Source organism: Macaca mulatta, chromosome 7 (assembly GCF_049350105.2).
Source record: "Macaca mulatta isolate MMU2019108-1 chromosome 7, T2T-MMU8v2.0, whole genome shotgun sequence".
Taxonomy (NCBI): Eukaryota; Metazoa; Chordata; class Mammalia; order Primates; family Cercopithecidae; genus Macaca; species Macaca mulatta.
The window spans coordinates 33,606,950-33,632,162 of NC_133412.1; the positions used below are offsets into that span (position 1 = coordinate 33,606,950).

At 37.3% G+C, this 25,213-nt stretch overlaps 1 long non-coding RNA gene across 1 annotated transcript; it reads right to left on the reverse strand.

The window, feature by feature from the left end:
• Positions 1-816: 816 nt before the first annotated feature.
• On the reverse strand, positions 817-8,080 carry LOC144329874 (uncharacterized). Its single transcript, XR_013395596.1, has 2 exons — positions 7,742-8,080; positions 817-2,842 (listed from the first exon to the last, which is right to left on the reverse strand). It is a non-coding gene; the product is annotated as an uncharacterized LOC144329874 (long non-coding RNA).
• Between the last annotated feature and the right edge of the window lie 17,133 nt (positions 8,081-25,213).

The window sequence follows — 25,213 nt, forward strand, 5'->3', positions numbered from 1 at the left end:
AATAAGGAAGCTATATTATGAAGATTTCAAATCAAGAAGCTGGTGAGTTCAATTATTCTACTTTTTTTCTTTTTCTCTTTTTTTTTTTTTTTTGTTTTGAGTTGCTCTCCTAGGTTGAAAGAAGCAAGTTAAGCTCAGTGTAATTCCTCTTTGGTAGATTAGAATATTGAACGTAGATGTTAATCCATAGGTCTAGGAAGAATTCCATAGAAGATTAGAAGCTGTTGAAATAAGAATTTTTTGATCCCTGTTGGGTTATGTGATTAAGCTAAAACAACAACAACAAAAGAAATACAACAAACAGAAGAGGAAGATAGATTATATCATAGAAAAAATGTTTAGAAAAAATACTGTAGAAATTATATAAAGAGAACAGGAAATGGCAACTGGCCAAGCATTATGCTGACTTGGAATGTACCTACCAAGTGCTGCATATTGCATGTCATGGGATAGAGGTAAAATTGAGAAGGAAATGAAATAATAAGCTAATGAAGTAAAAACTAATATCTTAAAAAATAGGGCATCTCTTATGTCCTGGTAAGATATACAAATATATGATATATAAAAACAAATGCTTTTTTGTGTCATTTTGAATAAATTTTTACCATAAGCATCTTTTATCTATTACCCAACAACAAACTTGAAAATATATGCCTTGAAATTGAAAATCTATAGAATTTGACAATAACAGCAAATATTCTTCTAACAATAAGTACCTCACACTCTACCCAGGTGGCTTAGTTTTCTACAAAATTTCTTGTTGGGGTCCGTGCCGGGGGTGGTGGAGAATGAAAGAACACACAAAAGACAAAGACACACAGAGAACATGGCGGCCGCGCTCAGAGCCTCCGCCTCACTTTATTTATACTCCATAAACCCCACGTCAGCAGAAAGAATGCAATGCAAAACAAACTTTCTTTTCCCAGATGTAACCTTCTACTCAGTTCTTTGTTTCTATGCTCTTCCTTATCTGCCCGCCTTCTTGGCGCCTACGGGAGTTCATTAAAAGTTCAATTGGAGATACTGTCCTTGAGCCCTATCTATTCTCAGCATACTGTTTTCAAAGGCCCCTGCATTTCCCCCTTTTTGTTTTTGTTTTGCCTCAATCCTAAAAAGGTAGCCCATATTTGTTCCTGTGTTTTCTTTTGTTTTTGGAGGCGACGGAGGGAGCATCAAATCACCAAAAGAAGTAGACTCAATCCAAGTGCCCAAAGCAATATACTTCCAGAGATTGTAGAAATCCATGTCTTCATCTGGGTCCATGGGTTAAAGGCAGCAAGGCGCTGACCCAGCTCCTGAAGGGTTACAGTTCCGGACAACACATGTAATTGTTGTCGAAATGCTTCGGAAATGTTCTGAGTGAGCTCTTGGATGTCCAAACTAATATTTTTATGGCCTATTAATAATTTTTGGATTACGGTCCAATTTTGAGAGATGTTAAAAAGCACAGGCGTTACACAAAATTGAGTGGAGTTCCAATCACATTGTAATGTTATCCGAGTACTGAGGACAGTGAGCTGATCTCCAAGCCATGTCAAGGCTTGTTCCATGTTGTCCAATCTTTCAGCAAGTTGAGAATCAATGTTTCATTGTTGAAGCCATAACCGGTGAGATTGCTCGTGCCATTGCTGCACAAATTCAGCATTTTGTATGCTTTGATGAAGAGCGAGCCCTGCTACGGCCGCAGTGGAGACGATGGCGACAAGGCTCATCACTGAGGCAATTATAAGTCCAAGGGCACGGAGGGTTCGCTGGAGAGAAGTCCAAATATAAGTCTCAAGAGGTGATGCCCCCCACGGTCACGTAAGGTTAACAGGTAGCCAAATTTCCCTACGAGCCCTGAGGTTATAAATATCCTCAGTAAAGTTGTGCCACCAGGAATGATTGAGGCAAGACAAAAATGTACACGTATCTGTACAATTAACAATCCCCGTATCATTATCCCATGTCAAATTCCCTGCTAATAATAGGTAGGGCTTATGGACACAAGCAATAATATATCAGGAGGTATTTCGATATAACTGAATATGAAAGGAGTTATTCGGGTTAGAAAGATTAAGGGGCATATTCCCCACAAAAGTGCTAATGGCATCGCCTGCAACTAACAACTTCCAAAAATAACTCTGTACTTCAGGCCTCCTTCACGCCATACCAAGGTTTCATTACTGTTAGCAGCAATACTTTTATTTACCCAGTGTCATTTCAAAGGTATGTGACTAAATTTTGTTTGAAAATCACCGTGCACACTTCAATCAGTTATTTGCATCCCATTGTATTCTAATAAAATCCGGGGTTTAGTTCCCCAACATTGTTGTCACTCCAGCACCTCAATATTAGGAGAAACCTCTAGAATAGGACAAAAAAGTAAAGAACTAGGAATAGTTTCATTACTATATACAGTATGATTATATTAAAAACTTCTAGTTACAATAATAACAGTATTAGCAGCCACATGACTATGATTATAACGAACAGCCCAAGCTTCATGCGATTTTCGGAGACAATGAGGACTATTTCCCATATATATTGGAAGTCCTTCCACTCCAAATTGGTATGTGCTGATTATAATTGCTGTTTCCCGTTCTATGTTGTCCTTGTCCATATAGGGGGACGGCATCCAAGTAACGTTATGGGTGAAAACCTTAATTTCTGCCGCCTCCCAGGCAACTCCCTGATACAAGGGTGGAAAGGGAATATAAGTCCAATATTCATACAAAGCCTCACTAAGAGAAATAAGTCCCCCGCCGAGGCACATCTAACAAAGGAAGAAATGCATGCTGAATCCAGTTTTCTTTTCAACAGGGTTTCAATCATCTTGTAGGAAACCACTCAGGTCTGCTCCCTGTAAGGACAAGAGCATAGCCCCGTCCCTGTTTTAGAACTTGCCCTTGAACATACTTACCTTCTTCATTAGGATACCAAACCTTTAAACTGTCAGCGGGGACTATCACCGAGGGAGTTGAGGAAAGATGGGTTACGACAGCAGAGTCTTGCAATTGTCTCCATTGATTCAAAAAAATTAAGGTAAAAAGAACCTTCAAAATCTGGTTTCAAAATCTGGTTTCTGGGGGGCTCATTTCCCCCTTTTTGTTTTGTTTTAATAGTTAAGTTTTTAAAGTTAAATTTGCGCGCTCAATGATGGCTTGACCTTGACTGTTGCCCGGGATACCGGTGATATGTTGAATATTGTATTGCTGTAAGAAAACTTGTAATTTATGAGAGACATAAGCAGGGGCATTATCAGTTTTAAGTATAAGAGGAATGCCCATGATGGCGAAACAAACTAAGAGATGAGTAATAACAGAAATGAGAAAAGGTATCAATGGTATGATGAACATTTTAATCATCCAAAAGAAGGGACATCTCGTGGATTAACCCCAGGATGGAAGGATGGAATGCTCAAAGGAGCACAGGAAGGACAAGCTCGAATAAGAGAACGAGCTTGTTTATGAGTTAAATGAAACCATCGTTGAAGGCCAGAACTATTAGTGTGATGTAGAGTATATTTTTGTTCTGCAGCATGTAGGTGGCCAATTAAAAGCAAATCAATCTGAGTATTACCATGAACTAATGGTCCAGAAAGTTGAGAATGAGAACGAAGATGAGTGATGAATAAAGGAGCTCGACATTGGCTCAAAGTAAAGGATAAAAAAGAAAAGAATTTCTGAAGAGAAGAAGTAGCACAAAGAGGTAAAGTGGCCTGAGAAATATAAGAAGTAACATAAACGGCGTATTGAGAATCACTAACAATGTTACAACCAGTAGTAGGGAAATCAAGTAAGACCATGAGAATAGCAAACAATTCTCCCTATTGCACCGAGGGATAAGGATAAACTGTAACTCAAGATTGATGAAGCTTCTTGCCAAGAATCAGAAGTTGCAAGAAGATAAGTGATCTGACTATGAGTGAATTGAGAGATAATTAAGGAAGGATCTCCTCCCCAAAGTTGTCCACAGTGATGCTGTCCTTTGATGATCAGTTCAGCTAAATGATCGATATAAGTAGCCAAGCATTTAGATATTTTATTGGACAAAAAGATCCATTTTAGTGGTCGATTAGTTTGATGAATCATTCCTGTGGGAGAAGGTAAAGTATGAAATAAACAAAAGGAAGGGCCTTTTGAAGTTGCTCTTCAACAAGCTGGAGTTCCTGTAAAGCCAAAGGAGTTAAATGGCGTGAGTTGTCCAAGTGACTGTCTCCTTCTAGAATAGAAAAAAGATGTTATAACTGATATGTTGGTATTCCTAAAACAGGACGCATCCAATTAATGTCTCCTAGAAACTTTTGAAAATCATTTAATGTTTTTAAATGATCACATCGAATTTGAATTTTTTGGGGTCGAATATTTTGTGCCCCCAAGGTATAACCTAAATATTGAATAAGAAAATCCAGGTAAATTTTTTCTGTGGCAATATTAAGTGAGTAGAAAGAAAGCTGAGTTTGTAATGATACAAAAGCATCTTGCTGCTTTTCTCTGGTTTTAACTTTGTGGGATAAGGGCAGGATTAGGAAGACCAGGCTGTAAACTTTCCCTAGGTTTAATGTAAACATTTATAGTTTTAAGACAAGACAAAGACGGGAATTCCATGCAGAAATACGTGGCTTTATATTCCTCTTGGCCATTTGTTTTTTGACTTGCTCTTTTAGAGTCCTAAGTATTTCTTTAAATAATGGTCACTGTTTCACCTAAATAGGAGTGGTGGCTATGAGTTTAAAGGATTGTAGCCCATTTTGAACATCATATTTTTGGCAGCTGAGGAAATATGAGGAATGTTTAAAAAAGCAGCAAATTGTTGTGAAAGATCTTGTTCCCGAAAATTAATATTGATAGGAACAATATAAAAATAAAAAAAAACACTTGACCTTGTTGACCTTTAGGACCGACACAGGTTAAAGGTTCTACATCTTGATAAATCACAGAAGCAGCACCCAAGCCAGTGAGTATAACTGAAACTTGTCTTTTTTCCCATTGTATAGGCCACTAATTTAAACAAATAATAGACATATTCACCCCCATATCAATTAACCTTTTAAAAACTATTCCATTAATATGCAATGAACATAAGGGCTTTTGATTAGAAACTAAAGTTTCCCAAAAAACAGTTTTTTCTGTGCTACCAAATCCTCCCTATTGAGAATACGTTCCCCTGCCTCTAGGCGTATAAATTGTGAAACTTGTACCATAATAAGAATTTTATTAGTAACATCAAGATCAATGATTTCTGGAATCATCATTAACTTCCGTATAGCACTGTTGTTTTGACCTAACAAAAGTCCTACATGTCCTTTTGGCAAAGGGTCACACACTCTAATAGCTAATTTATATACTCCTCTATTAGGAGACAAAGTATAAGGCTGAGTAATAGCTAAGTCAGCAGCGGCGCTCTGCTTAGTTGCCGCATAAAGCTGAGAAACTGGGGTAAGGTGTGGGATCCTTAAGGAGGACTTGAATTTATTCCTTAATGTTGTAGGCCATTGCTCACTGAATATTGTAGTAGACTTGTATTGTAATTGTTGGGGCCCCAAGCCTGTGGGCCCCGACTCCCGTTTCCCAGGAGAGGAGACAGTAAATTTCCACTTTTATCAGTTTTGGAACGACATTTATTTGTCCAATGTCGACCTTTACCACAATATTTGTACACCTCTGAAGGCAGCTTTCTGCCTTGAGGGATAAAAGTGTTCAATTTTTATGACATTCTTTTTTGAAATGTCTAGGTTTACCACACTGAAAGCAAACACCTTGTTTGTTATTTCCTTTTAAGGCTTTAGACAAAGCTCCAGCAAATAATTGAGCATGATAAATAGCCCCTCCAACACTAACACAAGTTTTAATATATTTATCTAAATTGGCCCCATTGGCCTTTAACGATTTTAACAATTTTTAACAGTCAGCATAAGCATTTTTAAAAGACAATGTTTGTAACAAAATTTTTGAAGCAAGGCCAGCACCCACAATTTTGAAGACAGCATCCTGAAGATGGGCTACGAAATATAGATATGGTTCATTTGTGCCCTATAAAATCTTCACAGAGGAAAGGGAACATTTTCCTGTTATCTCTACCTTATTTCAGGCCCTTAAAAACAAAGTCTTGATTTGAGTAAGGGCAACATCATCTAGACCAGCCTGAGCATTAAGAGTAGCATATTGGCCCGTGCCTGTGAGTTGTTCCTCAGTGGGTCCAGGGGGATCACACATAAAATTTTTCCTAGCCTATACATGTGCCTTGTTCATTTACCAGCTGTGCAATTGTAACCACTGAGAACGATCAAGAAAAGCCTTCGCCAAAGTCTTCCAGTCTATAGGAATTATCAAATTTTCTGATGAAAAATATCAAGAAGACCAAGGATAAAAGGAGATTGAGGTCCATAGTTAGAAATGGCAGCTTTCATTTCTTTTTAAAAATTTATTTGTAAGGCATTAAATTGGACATTATTGCCACCATTTGAAAACTGAGCATTAGGAGCAAAAGAAGCACAAATAATTGGAAACAGATCCAGCTCCTTAAATTTTTTTTTAATTAAAAGTATATATAATATATAATAATACTCATATCCCCAAATATAAAGAATCCCAACATATTAATAGGAAAAGGTAAATAACCCAACCAAAAGTAGCAGAACAAAGAAATGACAATAAACCTATATGTCTAACATCATTACTCACTAGGAAATATGTATATTAATACCAAATTGAGAATCATTACATACACAATACAATGGTTAAAATTTAAAAACACAGAAAATATCAAGAGGTAGTTAATGTGTTAAGCAACTCGAATACTCAACTTCTGTTTGGAGTGTAAATTGGTGGAACCTATGCACCCCTATAACATAACAATTTCCTAGCTGGGGTTATTAATACTATATTAATATTAATAGTTAATATTAATGTGCTTATTTATTAACTATTGAAATACTCATAATATTTTAACAAACAACAAGATATACATATACACTGGTTTTGACATATTAAACAGGTGTTTAGTATAAATTTAAAGTATGTCTGATGTGAACAGGGCTTCAACTTTGCCAAACAAAGGTAAAGATAAGGAAGCCGGGGGGTTGGAGGCACTGGAAAATCCTCTTTTAACAGGGCAGAAGGAAAAGAAACAGGGAAAGCTCGCAAAGGTGAATTAGAAGAATATATCTGTAATATTTGTTGAAGCATTTCCATAATACTCTGCATGTCAGAATTTCCCTTAGAAGAAGGAAGAGCTGGCTTTTTCTCTTCTCCCCCTTTTGCTACCCCCCCATCCTCTGTTATCCTGGCACAAATGGGCTCCATTTCAGATTTATTTATTTATTTATTTATTTTTCCAAATCCTCAGATACCTTTCCTCCTGTGGCTACATTACCACACTCTGAATCAGTCTCAAGTAACTCTAATGTCTGAGTGATAGAGTCACACAAGGTCCACAATTTTAGAGGCATAATATCCCCTAACTGGAGAGCTCTAAGCAGAGTTTTTACTACCTGTAACCATTCTCTGCGATTCAGCTGCACTTTAGTCTGATACTGAAACCAGTAACAATGTTGTTCAACATGGGCAAACAATCACTTCAAAGTCTTTTTCTTTCACTTCTACTCCTATAGACAGCAATAGTCCTTGAAACAGCTGTAAATATTCTGAGGCCAGAGAGATGGAATTCCCCATAATGAAAGCTTAAGAAGGTTCCCCTTAACAATATCTGGGCCTTACCCGCCCCTAGGGGGTTCCCCTTCTTGTTCTCCCCTACTCACCCGTGCTGACCCTGCTCGCTGCGCCACTTGTTGGGGTCCGTGCCGGGGGTGGTGGAGAATGAAAGAACACACAAAAGACAAAGACACACAGAGAACATGGCGGCCGTGCTCAGCGCCTCCGCCTCACTTTATTTATACTCCATAAACCCCACGTCAGCAGAAAGAATGCAATGCAAAACAAACTTTCTTTTCCCAGATGTAACCTTCTACTCAGTTCTTTGTTTCTATGCTCTTCCTTATCTGCCCGCCTTCTTGGCGCCTATGGGAGTTCATTAAAAGTTCAATTGGAGATACTGTCCTTGAGCCCTATCTATTCTCAGCATACTGTTTTCAAAGGCCCCTGCAATTTCTTTTGGTTTTTTCTCCACTCTGTTGCCCAGGCTAGAGTGCAGTGGTGCGATCTCAGCTCACTGCAACCTCTGCCTCCCTGGTTCAAGCGATTCTCCTGCCTCAGCCTCCTGAATAGCTGGGATTACACATGTGAGCCACCACGCCCGGCTAAGTTTTGTAGTTTTAGTAGAGACAGAGTTTTACCATGTTGGCCAGAATGGTCTCAAACGCCTGACATCAGGCAATCCACCCGTCTTGGCCTCCCGCAGTGCTGGGATACAAGGCGTGAGCCACCGTGCCTGGCCACTACAAAATTTCTAAATTAAAAGACAGCATTTGGTAATGTCTTATCTTCTCCAACTAGACTGTACCTGTCCTGAGGCCAACTACTGTGCCGTAGTTCTTTATGTCTATCACAGGCTCTAGGGAAACATTTTGCACATAGTAGGCACTTTTTAAAACATGAATGAAAGCACGAATACTGAATGTATGCTTATTGCCGGTTAGGTCTGGATGTTCCAAATAACAAGAACATACAATCTGATTGGCTCAGCTATTTTAATACCCCACCAAGTTGCTTCTGCCTTGTTGATTATGTGATCTGCATGGAACAATTATGGCTATTGTAATTTATTTTATTTATACTACATCTCCTTTACAAAAAAGTATTTGAGATGGTACCACCCTATTTTCATTCTAAATTTCTAGACCACTTCTATCAACAAAAGTTTCTTGATATTAACAAGGAAAATAATATTTGAGCAGTATCAGGTACCTTTAGCCACTTCCACAATTTTTCTTCAAATAAATCTCTCCCTTTAAAAAGTCACTTTTTGACCTCTCCTTTTTTTATTCTTAATAGAAATATACTTTGATTAGTTAGAAATCTAAATTGTATACTAACTTTTAAATAGCTTAGTATTCAGGTTTCTTTGATATGAACTTATGTAGGAAGTATAGACTTGTAGTTTGTTTATTTTTATTTAAAGCTCATAAACCATTTTATTTTTTCTTTATAATTCTCTGTTCTTCCAAAGTATCTACACTGGGCCCATATTATATAATAGAAAAATAAGTTACTATGATTTTTTTTACCCTGCCATTTCCTCAAGCTGCCTCATCTGTCCATCCCTTTATTGCTGAACTTGAAGAAGGAGCCCATACACATTACTTTCACTTTTTCAATGTTCACTCATTATTTAATCCTACCAACTCTGGTTTACCTCTCTAATGAAACTGCTTTTCAAAGGCCACTGTTGTCCAATCATAAGATTAGGCTCTCTCTTAGGCTTTATCTTTCTCAATCTTGTTTGAAAAAGTACTTAACACAGTGTCCAATAAACAATCAATTATTAATATATTTTAGTTCTGTTCCTACAAGAATTGCTTACCGTTGTTGATTACATCATTACATTTTTTATCTGAATAAATTATTGCATCACAATTAAAAGTTAAGTAGGAAGATGACCAAATAGAATGTTCCAGCAATTGTTCCCCCCAAACCCCCTCAAGGAATGCCATATTGAGCAACTATCCATCCAAAAAACACCTTCATGAGAGCCAAAAATCAGGTGAGTGATCACAGTACCTAGTTTTAATTTTTTTTATTATTTTTTTTTGAGACGGAGTCTCGCTCTGTCGCCCAGGCTGGAGTGCAGTGGCGCGATCTCGGCTCACTGCAAGCTCCGCCTCCCGGGTTCATGCCATTCTCCTGCCTCAGCCTCCCGAGTAGCTGGGACTACAGGCACCCGCCACCGCCCCGGCTAGTTTTTTTGTATTTTTTTTTTTTAGTAGAGACGGGGTTTCACCGTGTTAGCCAGGATGGTCTCGATCTTCTGACCTCGTGATCCACCCGTCTCGGCCTCCCAAAGTGCTGGGATTACAGGCTTGAGCCACCACGCCCGGCCCCTAGTTTTAATATTATATCAATGAAAGAAGTACTGAAGAGAGAAGGAAAGAGAGTCTGTAATTGCTGACACCACTCCTCCACCATGCCCCAGCAGTAGCAATGGCCCTGTGCCACAGAAATAGAATTTGTGCGCTTGCAGAAGGGAGAACACAGTGATTGTATAACTTTGCATTGGAACTCAGTACTGCCCTGTCGCAGAAGAAGCAACACAGTGCAGAATGTAGCCAGTGGTCAGAACCTGAGTTCTGGCTAGCTCTCCTACCATTGGCGAAAACACTCAGGGTCCCTAAATAACCACGAAAAGCAGTCTAGGCCACAAGAACTGGAATTCCTGGTCAAATCCTGGTGCTGTTCTAGGCTCAGAGCCAGTGGACTTGGGGTACACATGACCTAGCAAGATACCAGCTGGGGTGGCCAAGGGAGTGCTTGTGTCACCTCTCCTCTAAACCCAGGTAGCTCAACTCGAAGCTCCAGGAGATACCCCTTACTTCCATTTGAGGAGAAGAGAGAGAAGAGTAAAGAGGACTTTGTCTTACCACTTGCATACCAGTTAAACCACAGTACAGTGGGGTACTGGGCAGAGTCATGAGGCCTCCATTCCAGGCCCTTACTCCAAAATGACATTTCTAGACACACCCTGAGCCAGAAGAGAACCTGCTGCCTTGAAGGAAAGGATGCAGTTCTGGCAGGATTAATCACCTGTTGACTAAAGAGACCCTGGGCCCTGAATAATCAGTGGTAGCCAGGCATACTCACCAGGAGCCTTGAGTGAGACACAGTATCATGTTGGCTTTCAGTGGCCATGAGGAGAGACTCTGCTTGTGGAAAGGAGAGAAAAGAGTAAAGGAGACTTTGTCTTTCAGCTTAAATATTGACTTGGCGACAAGGAGGTACAGCACCAAGGGGGCTCCTGGGGTCCCTAGTTCCAGTCCTTCACTCCTGGATGGCATTTTTTGACCCACCCTGGACCAGAAGGGAGCCTACTTCCCTGAAGGTAAAGATCTAGGACTGGCAGCATTCACCACAAGTTGAAGAGCCCTTGGGCCTTGATCATCGGCAGTAGCCAGGCAGTACTTACTATGGGCCCTGGGGTGATGATGGCCATGAGGAGATACTCCTTCTACTTGAGGGAAGGAAAGGAAAGAGTGAGAAGGACATTGTTTTGTTGCTTGGGTGCCAGTTCAGACACACCAAATAGGTTCATAAGGATAATGAACCTATAATGGAATACCAAATAGGTTCATAAGGTTCATGACTCCAGGCCCTGGCTCCTATATGACATTTCTGGACCCACCCTGGGCTCAGGTGGAGCTTGCTGCCCTGAAGTTGCCATGCATGACTGGATTTGCCTTCTAGACAGAAGCCTGGCTGGATTTGCAATTTGCTGATTGTAGAGCCCTTAGACCTCGAGGGAACATAAACAGAAGCCAGGCAGTGGTTGCTGTGGGCTCTGTGTGAGACCCAGTTTTGTGCTGGCTTTGGGTCTCACCCAGCACAGTCCCAGTGGTGGCCACAGGGGTGCTTGTGTCATCCCTCCTCCAGCTCCAAGCAGCTCAGCATAGAGAGAGAGAGAGAGAAACGGGGGGGGGGAGGGGGTGGGGTGGGGAGAGAGAGAGAGAGAAAGGGGGGGAGAGAGAGAGAGAGAGAGAGAGAGAGAGACACTTCATTTGTTTGGGGAAAAGTAAAGCAAAAGTCTCTACCTGGCCCTAGTGAAGCTATAGCTGCAGCGACCAAATACTTAGATCACAAAGCTCAATTCCCTTTGAATACTTGGAAAGTTTTCCTAAGAAGAACAGGTACAAACAAGCCTAGGCTGTGAAGACTACAGCAAATAACTCTCCAGTGCCCAGACACTGAAGAATATCCACAAGCATCAAGACCATTCAGGAAAATGTGACCTTACCAAATGAATTAAATAAAGCACCTGGTTGACAAATCACACACAGAGTGAAAAGAATATGTGACCTTACAGACAGAGAATTCAAAATAGCTTTTTTGAGAAAGCTCAGTGAAATTTAAGATAACACAGAGAAGGAATAATGAAAAAGAAGCAGAAATTCTAGAGCTGAAAAATGCAATGGGTATATTAAAGAAAGTGTTGGTCTCTCCACAGCAGAATTGGAGAAGCAGAAGAAAGAATTAGTGAGCTTGAAGACAGGCTAGAAGACAAAAGAAAAATGAATGAAGCATGCCTACAAGATCTAGAAAATAGGCTCGAAAGGGCAAATATAAGAGCTATTGCCCTTGAAGAATAACAGAAAAATTTCCAGACTCAGAGAAAGATATCAATATTCAAGTATAAGAAGGTTATACAATATTAAGCAGATGTAACCCAAAGAAGACTACCAAAAGGCGTTTAATAATCAAACTCCCAATGGTCAAGGATAAAGAAAGGATGCTAAAAGCAGCAAGAGAAAAAAATAATGTAAAAAAGAGCTTCAATACATCTGGCAGCAGACTTCTCATTCTAAACCTTATAGACCAGGAGAGAGTGGAATGACATTAAAGTGCTGAAGGAAAAAAAAATTAAAAAAACAACTTTTACCCTAGAATACTATATCCAGTAAAAGTATCCTTCAAACATTAAGGAGAAATAAAGACTTTCCTAGACAAAAACTGAGGAACTTCATCAACACCAGACTTGTCCTACAAGAAATGCTAAAGGAAGTTCTTCAATCTGAAAGAAAAGGACATTAGTGAGCAATAAGAAATTATCTAAAGGTAGAAAACTCACTGGTAACTGTAAGTACACAGACAAACACAGCATATTGTAACATTGTAATTATGTGCAAAGCACTCATGTCTTGAGTAGAAAGACTAAAAGAAGAACCAATCAAAATGAATAATTACAACTTTAAAAGACATAGTATAATAAAATAGAAATAGAAAGAAGTTAAAAAGCAGGGGGATAAAATTGTAGAGTTTTTATTAGTTTTCTATTTGCTTATTTGTTAGTTACTTTGCTTTTGCTATCAGTGTTAAGTTTTCATTAGTTTAAAATCATGGGTTATAAGATGTTATTTCCAAGTCCCGTGGTAACCTCAGAAAACCTCCAACAGTCTGGGCACAGTGGCTCATGCCTGTAATCCCACCACTTTGTGAGGCCAAAACAGGAGGATTGCTTGGGTCCAGGAGTTCAAGACCAGCCTGGGCAACAGAGCAAGACACTGTCTACACACACATACACACACACACACACACAGACACACAGACACAGGCGCGAACATAAAATAGCTATGTGTGCTGGCATGCACCTGTGATCCCAGCTACTCAAGAAGCTGAGGTGGGAGGATCACTTGAGCCCAGGAGATCAAGGCTGTAGTGAGCCATGATTGCACCACTGCGGTCCAGTTTTGATAACAGAGCCAGACCCTGTCTCAAAAGCAAAATAAAACAAAATAAACCTACAAAAGATACACAAAAAATAAAAAGCAAGAAAGTAAAACATACTGCCAGAAAAAAAAAAAAATCACTTTCACAAAATAAAAGAAAGAAAAGAAGGAAGGAAACGAAGACTACAAAACAACCAGAAAACAAATAACAAAAATGGCAGGAGTAAGTTCTTATCAATAACAACATTTAATGTAGATGGACTAAAGTCTTTAATCAAAAGACACGGAGTGGCTGAATGGATTAAAAAAGAAGACCCAATAATTGGTTGCCTATTCCAAGAAACACACTTCACCTATAAAGACACACATAGAATGAAAATACAGGGATAGAAAAAGATGTTTCATGTAAATGGAAACCAGGAAAGAGTAGGAGTCACTATACTTACATCAGACAAAATCTATTTCAGACCAAAAACTATAAAAAGGGATGAAAGTCATTGTATAATTATAAAGGGGTCAATTCAACAACAGGATAAAACAATTGTTAACAGGTACACACCTAAAACTTGAGCATCCAGATATAGAAAGCAAATATTATTAGAGCTAAAGAGAGCGATAGACCCCAATACAATAATAGTTGGGGACTTCAACACCACTTACAGCATTGGACAGATCACCCAGGTAGAAAATCAGCAAAGAAACATTGGACTTTATCTGTACTATAGACCAAATACACCTAATGAAAGTTTATAGAACACTTAATCCATAGCTACAGAATATACATTCTTCTCCTCAGCATACAGATCGTTCTCAAGGGTAGACCATATGTTAGGCCACAAAACACGTCTTTAAAAATTCAGAAAAATTGAAATAATGTTAAGTATCTGACCACAATAGAATACAACTAGAAATTAGTAATAAGAAATTTGGAAATGATACCGATACATGGAAATTATATAGTGTGCTCCTGAATAACCAACAGATCAATGAAGAAATTAAGAGAGAAACTTAAAAATTTCTTGAAACAAATGAAAATGGAAACACACCATATCAAAACCTATGAGATACAGCAAAATAAGTACTAAGACCAAAATTTATAGCAATGAGTACCTACATCAAAATAGAAGAAATATTTCAAATACACCGCAGTGATGCATCATAAAGAACTAGAAAAGCAAAAGTGAACAAAACACAATATGAGTCGCAGAAATACATGAAATGGAAATGAAAAGGACAATACAAAAGATCAGTGAAAGGAAAAGTTGATTTTTTGAAAAGAAAATTTATGAAACTTTATCAAGAATAAGAAAAGTGAGAAGACCCAAATAAAATCACAGATGAAAAAGGAAACATTTCAACCAATACCACAGAAATTCAAAGGATCATTAGAGACTATCATGAGCAAGTATATGCCAATAAATTGGAAAACCTAGAAGAAATGAATAACTTTCTATTCACATACAACCTACTAAGATTGAACTATGAAGAAATCCAAAACATGAACAAACCAGTAACAAGTCATGAGATCAAAGCTGTAATAAAAAGTTTCCCAGCAAAGAAAAGCATGGGATTTTATGGCTTTAGTGTTGAATTCTAGCAAACACTTAAAGAACTAATACCAATTTTATTCAAACTATTCTAGAAAATAGAAGGAGAGAGAATACTTCCAAACCCGTTCTACAAGGCCAGCATTACTCTGGAGTGTAGTGGTGCAATCATTATTAAAACAAGGATATTTTGACTTCTTCCTTTCCAATTTGGATGCCCTTTATTTCTTTCTCTTGTCTGTTTGCTCTAGCTAGGACTTCCAGTACTGTGCTGAATAACAGTGGTCAAAGTGGACATCCTTGTCTTGTTCCAGATCTTGGAGGAAAGGCTTTCAGTCCCCATTCAGTATGATACTAGCTATGGGTCTGTCATATAAGGTTTTTATTTTGTTGAGGTAGCTTCCTTCTGTATCCAGTTTTATGAGGGTTTTTATGAAATGATGTTGAATTTTATCAAATTTTTTTCAGCATGTATTAAGATGATAATATGGTTTTTGTCCTTCATTCTGTTGCTGTGATGTATCACATTGATTGATCTGTGTGTGTAGAACCATCCTTGCATTCATGGGATAAATCCCACTTTATCCCATGATGGTCATAGTCATGATGAATGATCTTTTTAATGTGTCATTTAATTTAGTTTTCTAGTATTTTGTTGACAATTTTCCCATCAATTTTCATCAGAGATATGGGCCTGTAATTTTCTTTCTTTGATGTGTCTTTGTCTGGTTTTGGTTTCACTCTGTCACTCAGGCTAGAGTGTGGTCGTGCAATTATGGCTGACTGCATCTTCATCCTCCTGGGTTCAAACCATCCTCCCGCCTCAGCCTCCTGAGTAGCTGAGACCACAGGCATACACCACCATGCCTGGTTAATTTTTTTTTTTTTTTGTAGAAATGGAGTGTTGCCATGTTGCCCAGGTTGGTCTGGAACTCCTGTGGCTCAAGCAAATCAGTAGAATATCTATATGCCAACAGTTAACAATCTGAAAAAGAAATCGAGAATGTAACCCCATTTACATTAGCTACAAATACAATTAAATACCTAGGAATAGACTAAAGTAGTAAAAGATCTCTACAATAAAAACTATAAAATACTGATGCAAGAAATTGAGAAGACGCAAAACATGGAAAAATATTCTATGTTCATAGATTGGAAGAGTGAATATTGTTTAAATGTCCACATTATCCAAAACAATCTACAGATTCATTGCAATTCCTATGAAAACACCACTGGCATTCTTCACATAAGTAGAAAAAATGATCCTAAAATTTATATGGAACCACAGAAGACCCAGAATAGCCAAGGCCACCTTGAGCAAAATGAACAAAATTGGAGGAATCTCATTACCAGACTTAAAATTATATTATAGAGCTATTGTAATCAAAGCAGCATGGTACCTGCAAACAGACAAATAGACCAAAGGAACAGAACAGAGAACCCAGAAATAAATTTATAAATCTATAGTGAACTCATTTTTAACAAAAATGCCAAGAACATACACGGAGGAAAAGATAGTCTTTTCAATAAAAGGTGCTGGGAAAACTGAGTATCTATGTGCAGAAGTAAGAAATTAAACCCTTGTCAGATGAGTTCATGTCCTTTGTAGGGACATGGATGAAGCTGGAAACCATCATTCTCAGCAAACTATCACAAGGACAAAAAACCAAATACCACATGTTCTCACTCATAGGTGGGAATTGAAAAATGAGAACACTTGGACACAGGAAGGGGAACATCACACACCCAGGCCTGTTGTGGGGTGTGGGGAGCGGGGAGGGATAGCATTAGGAGATATACCTAATGTAAATGATGAGTTAATGGGTACAGCACACCAACATGGCACATGTATACATATGTAACAAACCTGCATGTTGTACACATGTACCCTAGAACTTAAAAGTATAATAAAAACATTTTTTTTTAAAGAAAGCACACAAAATAACAGTAAAAGTAAATAAATAAATAAATAAATTGCTAATGGCAGAACCTGGGTAGTGGGTATATAGGTCTTCATTGTAAAATTCTTCATTGTAAAATTCTTTCAGCTTTATGTATGCTGAAAGAAATGTAAATTAGTACAGCCACTATGCAGAACAGTATGGAGGTTTCTCAGAAAACTAGAAATAAAACTACCAGCAATGCCACTGCTAGGCTGATAGGTACATAGCCAAAAACAAACAAACAAACAAAAAAACCCAAAAAACCAGAAATCAGTATATCAAAGAGATATCTGCACTTCCATGTGCATCGCAGTACTATTCACAATAGCCATGATTTGGAAGAAACCTAAGTGTCCATCAATAAATGAACAGATAAAGAAAATGTGGTACCTATACACAGTAGAGTACTATTCAGCCATAAAAATGAACAAGATTCTGTCATTTGCAACAACATGGATGGAAATGAGGGTCATTATGTTAAGTGAAATAAGCCAGGCACAGAAAGACAAACTTTGCATGTTATCACTCATTTGTGGGAGCTAAATTTAAAACAATTGAACAAATGGATATGGAGAGTAGAATAATGGTTACCAGAGGCTGGGAAGGGGTTTAGAGTTGGGGGAAGTGGGGATATTTAACGGATACAAAAATATGGTTAGACTAACATCTAGTATTTTATAGTACAACAAGGTGATTACAGTCAACAATAATTTATTGTACATTTTAAAAATAACTAAAAGACTATAATCGGAATGTTTGTAACATAAAGAAAGGATAAATGCTTGAGGTTATAGATACTCCATTTACTCTGATGTGATTATTATGCATTGCATGCTTGTATCAAAATATCTCATGTACCCCATAAATACATACTCCTACTATGTACCCATGAAACATTAAAAATTAAAAGAAACTTATACCAGCCATTAATACAGTTATATTTAGTTTACCCGTTGCTAATATGCCCAATAAATTTCAACAGTCTTTTTTCACTCTTATCCAGGGTAGTTTAAAATCTCAACTCTCTTTGTTCTTCCTGGCTGTGCTCAGTAACGTAAGTATTTATCTAAAATACAGCTTCCTGGGAGGAAAATGACTAAATATATGTGAGTACCGGCAGTAGGACACCTGCCCTAGCTTTCTAAGAAATCAAGTTGGCAGCCTAATGAAACTCAGAAAGAGGGATATAAGAAGCTGTTAACTGAATTAAGGTGCCTCAGATCACAGGCCACTGGTCTCTTGTCTCAATGTTTATCCTCTACCCTTTCCCCAAGCTTATTGTCTAAACAGCCTCTAACAAGAGCCTGCATCTGTTCCCCAGTTTTGGATTCCCCATGCTTTACTGCAGCTCCTCTCCCTAGCCCACCAATCTGGACAGCTGTTTCCAATTTCCCTCACTGTCTATCCCCAGGTGGTACCACCTGGCCACTGCCAGGACGGAAGAGATAAAAGGTTTGTAAAACTCTGGGCAGGAAATAGCCTCAGCTCTGTGATTTGAATTGAGGTTGATGGGAATAAAACCAACCTACATTTATTAAATGTCCAATGTTTGCCAGGCATTTAAAATATAACAGCTTTGTTGACATAAATTACATACCATAAAATTCACCCTTTTAAATCATACAGTGCAGTGGTTTTTAGTGTATTTGCAGGGTTGTGCAATCACCAAGGTCTAATTTTAGGACATTTTAATCACCCCCAAAAGAAACCTCATACTCATTAACATATACTCGTAATTCTCCCCTGCCCCCAGTCTCTGAGTCTCTGGAAACCAGTAATCTACTTTCTGTCTTTATGGATTTGCCTATTCTGGACATTTCACAGAAATGGAATTATATATAGCCTTTTGTGTCTGGCATCTTTAACTTAGTCTAATATTTCCAAGTTCATCCGTGTTGTAGTTTGGATCAGTACACTTATTTTTATAGCCTAGTAATATTTCGTTGACTGGTTATATCATATTTTGTTTATCCATTCATTAGTTGATGGACAATTGAGTTGTCTCTACCTTTTAGCTATTATGAATAATGCTACTGTGAACATCTGTGCAAGTTTGTCCATGGACATATTTTCAGTTTTCATCAGTATATATCTAGGAGTGAAAACGATGGGTCTTTAGGTAACCACATTTAACTCTTGAGGAACTGCCAAACTGTTTTCCAAAGCAGCTGCAGTATTTTACATTTTACCAGCAGTGTATAGGGTTCCAATTTCTGCACATCCTTGCCAATACTTGTTATTTCCATCTTTTTATTATAGTCATCCTATTGGGTGTGAAATGGTATCTCATTGTCATTCAGTTTGCATTTGCTGATGACTAATGGTGTTGAGCATCTTTTCATATGCTTATTGACTATTTGTCTTCTTTGGAGAAATGTCTATTCAAATCCTTTGCCCATTCTTTAATTGAATTATTGGTGTTTTGTTGAGTTGTAAGAGTGCTTTATTCTGGATATTAGATCTTTATTAGATATATGATTTGCAAATGTTTTTCTCACTCTGTGGGTTGTCTTTTCACTTTCTTGATGATGTCCTTCGAAACACAAAAGCTTTTAATTTTGATAATGTCCAGTTTATTTTTTTCTTCTGTTGCATGTGTTTTTGGTATCATATCTAAGAAATCATTCCTGATCCAAGGAATTTTTTACTCCTGTTTTCTTCTAATAGTTTTATGGTTTTAGCTCTTACATTTAGGCCTATGATTCATTTTGAATTAATTTTTGTATAGTGTATGAGGAAAGGGTCCAACTTTATTTTTTGTGTAAGGGCATCCAGTGGTCCCAGGATGATTCATTGAAATGATTACCTTTGCCATTGAATTATTTTATACCATTGCTGAAAATCAATTGACCATAAGTAGAAGGACTTTTTTTCCTATATTCCCAGTTCTTTACCATTGATTTATATATTTAATCTTATGCCAGTACTGCACTGTCATTAGTGTGGCTTTGTAGTAAGTTTCAAAATCAGAAACTGTGAGTCCTTCAACTTTGTCCTTTTTCAAGATTATTTTGATTATTCTGGATTCCTTGTATTGCCATATGAATTTTATGATAAGCTTGTCAATCTACATAAAACATGCCATCTGGAATTCTGACAGAAATTTTGAATCTGCAGATCATTTGGGGGAGTGTTACCATCTTAACAACATTAGGACTTTCACTATCAAGTTTGATACTAGCTGTAGGGTTTTTATGGATGGTTTTTCATTAGGTTGAGGAAATTCCCTTCTATTCCTAATTTGCTGAGGTTTTTTTTATTAAGAAAGGTTGTTGGAATTTGTCCATTTTTTCTGTGTTTATCGAGATGATTCTGTGTTTTTTCTTAAATTCTATTGGTATTATATTAGTTGATTTTCAGATGTTTACCTGACTTTGCATTCTTAGAATAAATCCCAGTTTGTCATGGTGTCAAACACTGGGTATTTTATATGGCCGGATGTGGTTTTGCTGATATTTTGTTGATGGTTGTAACATCCACATTCATAAGGAATACTGGTGTGCAGATTTTTTTCTCTTGTGAAATCTTTGGTTTTGGTATGGTGGTAATGAATGAATTGGGAAGTATTCTCTCCTGTTCTATTTTTTTAATGGAAAAGCTTGAGAAACATTGGTGTTAATTCTTTAAAAGTTGAGTGGAATTTATTGGTAAAGCATCTGGGCTTGGGATTTTTGTGGGAAGTTTTTAATTATTATTATAAACTCAGTATCTTGTTATGAATCTATTCAGATTTTCTCTTTATTTTCAAGTCAAATTGACTAGTTTGTCTTTCTAGGAATATTCTCATTTCATCTAAGCTACTGAGTTCATTGGCAAACAATTATTCATTCCCTTATAGTCCTTTTAGTTTCTGTAAGGTAAGCAGATATCCACCCCCTTCTTTATTCTTTATGTTAGCAATTTAAGTCTTCCCCTCTCTTTTCCTTTTCAGTCTAGCTAAAGGTTTGTCAGTTTTGTGAATCATATCAAAGAACTAATGTTTAGCATTGTTGATTTTCTCTATTGTTTTTCTATTTTCTGTTTTATTTATTTCTACTCTAATCTTTATTATTTTTCTCCTTCTACTTGCTTTGAATTTAGTTTACTACCCTTTTTCTAGTTTATCAAGGCAGACATTTAGGCTTTCTATTTGAGATGTTTTTTTAAATATAGGCCTTTATAGCTAGACATTTCTAAGTATAGCTTAATTGTGTTCCATATATTGTATGTCCATTTTCATTCATCTCAAGGTATTTCCTAATTTCCCTTGTGATTTCATCTTTGACCAATTGATTATTTTAGATTATGTCATTCAATGTACGCATATCTGAGAATTTTCCAAATTTCTTTCTCATATTGATTTTTAATTTTATTACATTTTTGTTGGAGGACACATTTATTGAGGCTTGTTTATGGTCTAACATATGATCTTTTCTGGAGAATATATCGTGTGCACTTGAGAAGAATGTGTATATCACTGTTTGAAGTAGAGTGTTCATAGATGTCTATTAGGTCTACTTGGTTTATAGCATTTTTCAAATCTTCTGCTTTCTTGTTGATAGTCTATTTGTTCTATCCATCATTGAAAGTGGGCTATTGAAATCTCTATTATTGTTGAATTGTCTTATTTCTCTTTCAATTCTCTCAAGTTTTACTTCATGTATTTTGGAGCTCTGTTGTTAGGTGCACATATATTTGTAATTGTTTTGTGTTTGTTGAATTGACCCTTTTATTTATGTTCCTAATGCATTGATCCTTTTATTATTAAAAAAGTCCTTCATTGTCTCTGTTAACACTTTTTGCTTTAAAGCTTATTTCATCTGATATAAATATAGCTGCTCCTATTCTTTTTTGTTTACTGTTTGCATGCTATATGTTTTATCATCTTTTTCTTTCAACCTATTTGCACATTTGAATCTAAAGTGCATCATATTATAGGAAGCATATGGTTGGATCATGTTTTTATTTATTCTACAGTTCTTGGCTTTTTGATTAGAGTGTTTTGTCCACTAAATTTGATTAGTGTTTAGCTTACATTTAATAAAATTACTGATTAGGTAGGATTTACGTCTGCTATTTTCAGTTTGTTTTCTGTATGTCTTTCGTCTTTTTTGTTTCTTTATTCCTTTATTACTTCCTTCTTTTGTGTTAAATAAATATTATCTAGCATATAATTTTAATTCTCTTGTTGTTTCTTTTACTTTTTTTTTTGAGAAATACTCAGTGGTTTTCTTGGAGATTGCAATTAACATCTTAACTTAAGCAATCAAGTTCAGATTAATACCACTGTAATTTTAATAGTATATAAAAATTTGCCCTGATATTGTTCCATTTCTTCCTCCCTCCTTTGTGCTATTATTGTCACACATGTCATTATGTTATAAACCCATTAGTGCAGTTTTATAATTAATAATTTATGCAGTTGTTAAAAGACTACTCAACAAATGAGATTAAAGAACTCTACACTATTACAGCCCTAATAACATAACATGCCCAAATCCATACTGTATTAAAGGTCTTCAGTGTCTCTGTTTGCCTGGGTTTAGAACATAAAAGAAAATTATTTAATTGCTTAAAGCAGTATTTAAAAATCCCACCGGTATTGCTCAGAGAGGAAGTTTCGCAAATGAAATTTTAAAAATCTATATCATCAATCTGTATTACCCTATTATCACTATAAATTTGAGAATTTCTTAGGTCATAGGCAGGACCAACCCCTTTGTATTGGCTACAGTAAACCCTTTCAAAACGTCTTGACCATTTGAATGGCTAAGTTAAAGTTTCTCATTACTAAGACTGTATTACTAAGTGGTTCAGATATCAAACAAAGGGTTTTTAATGATAATGCTTTCCGTGATACACAAGCAGAAGACTCTTACCAACTGTGTCAACAAAACAAGAAATATAGCTACGTAAGACAAATCACAGATCATAGTGGGCATTTCAACCACTTCTGATGCTCTGATTGCAGATTTCAGAACACAGAGAACAAAGCATGCAAAAATTTCAATCACACATTCTTCTTTCCATAATAAAAAGGTACCCTTTCAAGATTTTCATGTTTGCTTTTGCTGTTCCTCAGGTTTGAATGTTTATTTCAGTTTTAATGTTGAAACTTCAGTTTTTCCTGTTAATTTATTTCTCATCCTCAAAATCAAATTGTCTGGGCCCAGCAGAAACTTAGGGAAATGGTAGCACCAAATGAGAGAGTCAGCAGGTGAGAGCACAGTCAAAATTGGTCCTAAGATCAATTCCCAGGATAAGGAGGCAGAAGCCCAGTTTGTATGAGCCAGTGTTATGGCCAAGAAAATATTATTGTGAATCATATCTTTCAGGTGGGGAGAAGTTGGAAGTTAAAGTCAGTGGTCAGAAGACTGGTGGATGGGTAGGTTCAATTCAAAGCATAGGTTTGTTGAATATGAAATAGGTGGTCCATGTCAAAACATGGTGTATAATGTGGAGCCAGGATAACCTATTTAAGGAAGTATATCAGGATGAAGAGAGACAAACCTCTTTCTGCTATGTCCTCTCTAAAACCTGTGTCATATTCTTGTAATTAACTACTCTCCCCTGAGCCCTGTACCTGATGCTACACCTACAGGTTCAGGACCCTCATAGGCATTTTTATTGCAACACCTTTTTAACTATCATTTTATTTTGTCTAGGATTAGGTAGTATTTAGGTGCTCACTTCCGCTGCAACAGAGTTATTCTCTAGAAAGCAATCAGAGTGTATTCTCTGCTGAAGTGTAAGCTTCTTTAGGGCAATAATTTTTGTTATACCTCTATATTAGTCAGCTCCAGCTACCATAATAAAATACAATAGACTTAGTAGCTTAGACAACAAAAATTTATTTTCTCACAGTTCTGGAGGCTGGAAAGTCTCAGATCAAGGTTCTAGTCAGTTTAGTTTCTGGTAAGGACTCTCTTCCTGGCTTGCAGAGGGCTTCCTTTTTACTATGTCCTTACGTGACCTTTCTTCTCTGTGTGTGGGGGGAGAGAGAGAGATAGAGAGAGAAGGAGAGAGCGAGAGAGAGGAGAGAGAGAGAGAGAGAGAGAGCGAGCATGTGCATGAGAGAAATAGGACTCACCCTGGTGTTGTTTCTTCTAAGGACACTATTGCTGTCAGATCAGAGTCCAATCCTTATGACCTCATTTAACTTCAGTTACCTATTCCCTCCAGAGCTGTGGAGATAGGGAGAGTAATATGTTGTGTATGCTTGCTGTACATAATTAGGGTAGCCATATGATTTATCATCAGAATGGGTACACTTTGAGAGTAAAAAATGTGCTATGATAATTATACTTTATATCCAGTGTTATCCTGGCAAACCTGGCCATATGGTCATACTAGTCTAATACTAAAGGGTTCCTTTGTTTTCCTTTGCCCCTTTGAACACATATCTCCCTCAGGAATATTGCGAAGAGTGGCTGGAACTAGGAAATAAAGACAGTACAGTTCCACTAATATGCACGAGACAAGGCCTTAGCCATGTTGTGAATCACCAAAGGTTGTTAAAGCCACTTTACAATCGTAGCCTGCCAGATTTGTTAACTTCTGGTTTTGATGCTACAGCTGCAGGTACAGAAGCTAACCTGTGAGCTTTCTTGTTATTTTTTATTTCCTACTTATGGGAAACTCAATGCCACTATGTAATTCATGGGTCAGAGTTCCTAGTAGATGCGAATGATTAGTGGCTGTGATATAATCAAACAGTAATACAATAAGGCCACAGTAACTAGGCTGGAAGTTTGACTTTGACATTTAAACCCTCTTGTCCCAGGGCATACTCAAAACTTAGATGTGACAAACCAAAGAACCAAGGCCAGAGCACAGAACACTCAGGTTAAGAAGCAACTGGTTCCTGAGAGAGGGATCTGACTCAGAATGCAGGGCTCAAATGGAAAGAGACTGGGAGCTGCAGGAACTGCACAGGCAAATACCGTTTTGCAGACATCATGAGAGTAACCTTCAACAATTCAGCAACAGTTACTCAGTGCTTGGAAGGATCTTTGGACTTTAGTAAATCCAAAGAAAATACTGCAATTAGTACTAAGGCCATTATATAAAAAGGTAATTTATGAGGTACAGGAACAGATATTGGGAAGGGAATTAGCAGGAACCTGACAAACTAGGAGAGGAAGAATCTGACCCAAGCCAGGCCAGCATGTAAATTATTCTTCTAACCAGCTCAGCTGAGGTTTTGCCCTGAGAATCTACATCACATTCCCATTAAAGCTTATATTTAGTTTATTAAATGTATCTAAACTTAAGTTAATACTCTTTCAGTCATGTTTAACGAATTATTTTGCAATTCTCAAGTACTGATTTGAATGACTCCTGCAGACATTAGGACTAGCTAGACCTCAAATAATGGTTAGAATAAAAATACTAGGGTCTAAAAGCAATAGAGATGGAGAAAACATAAGTAG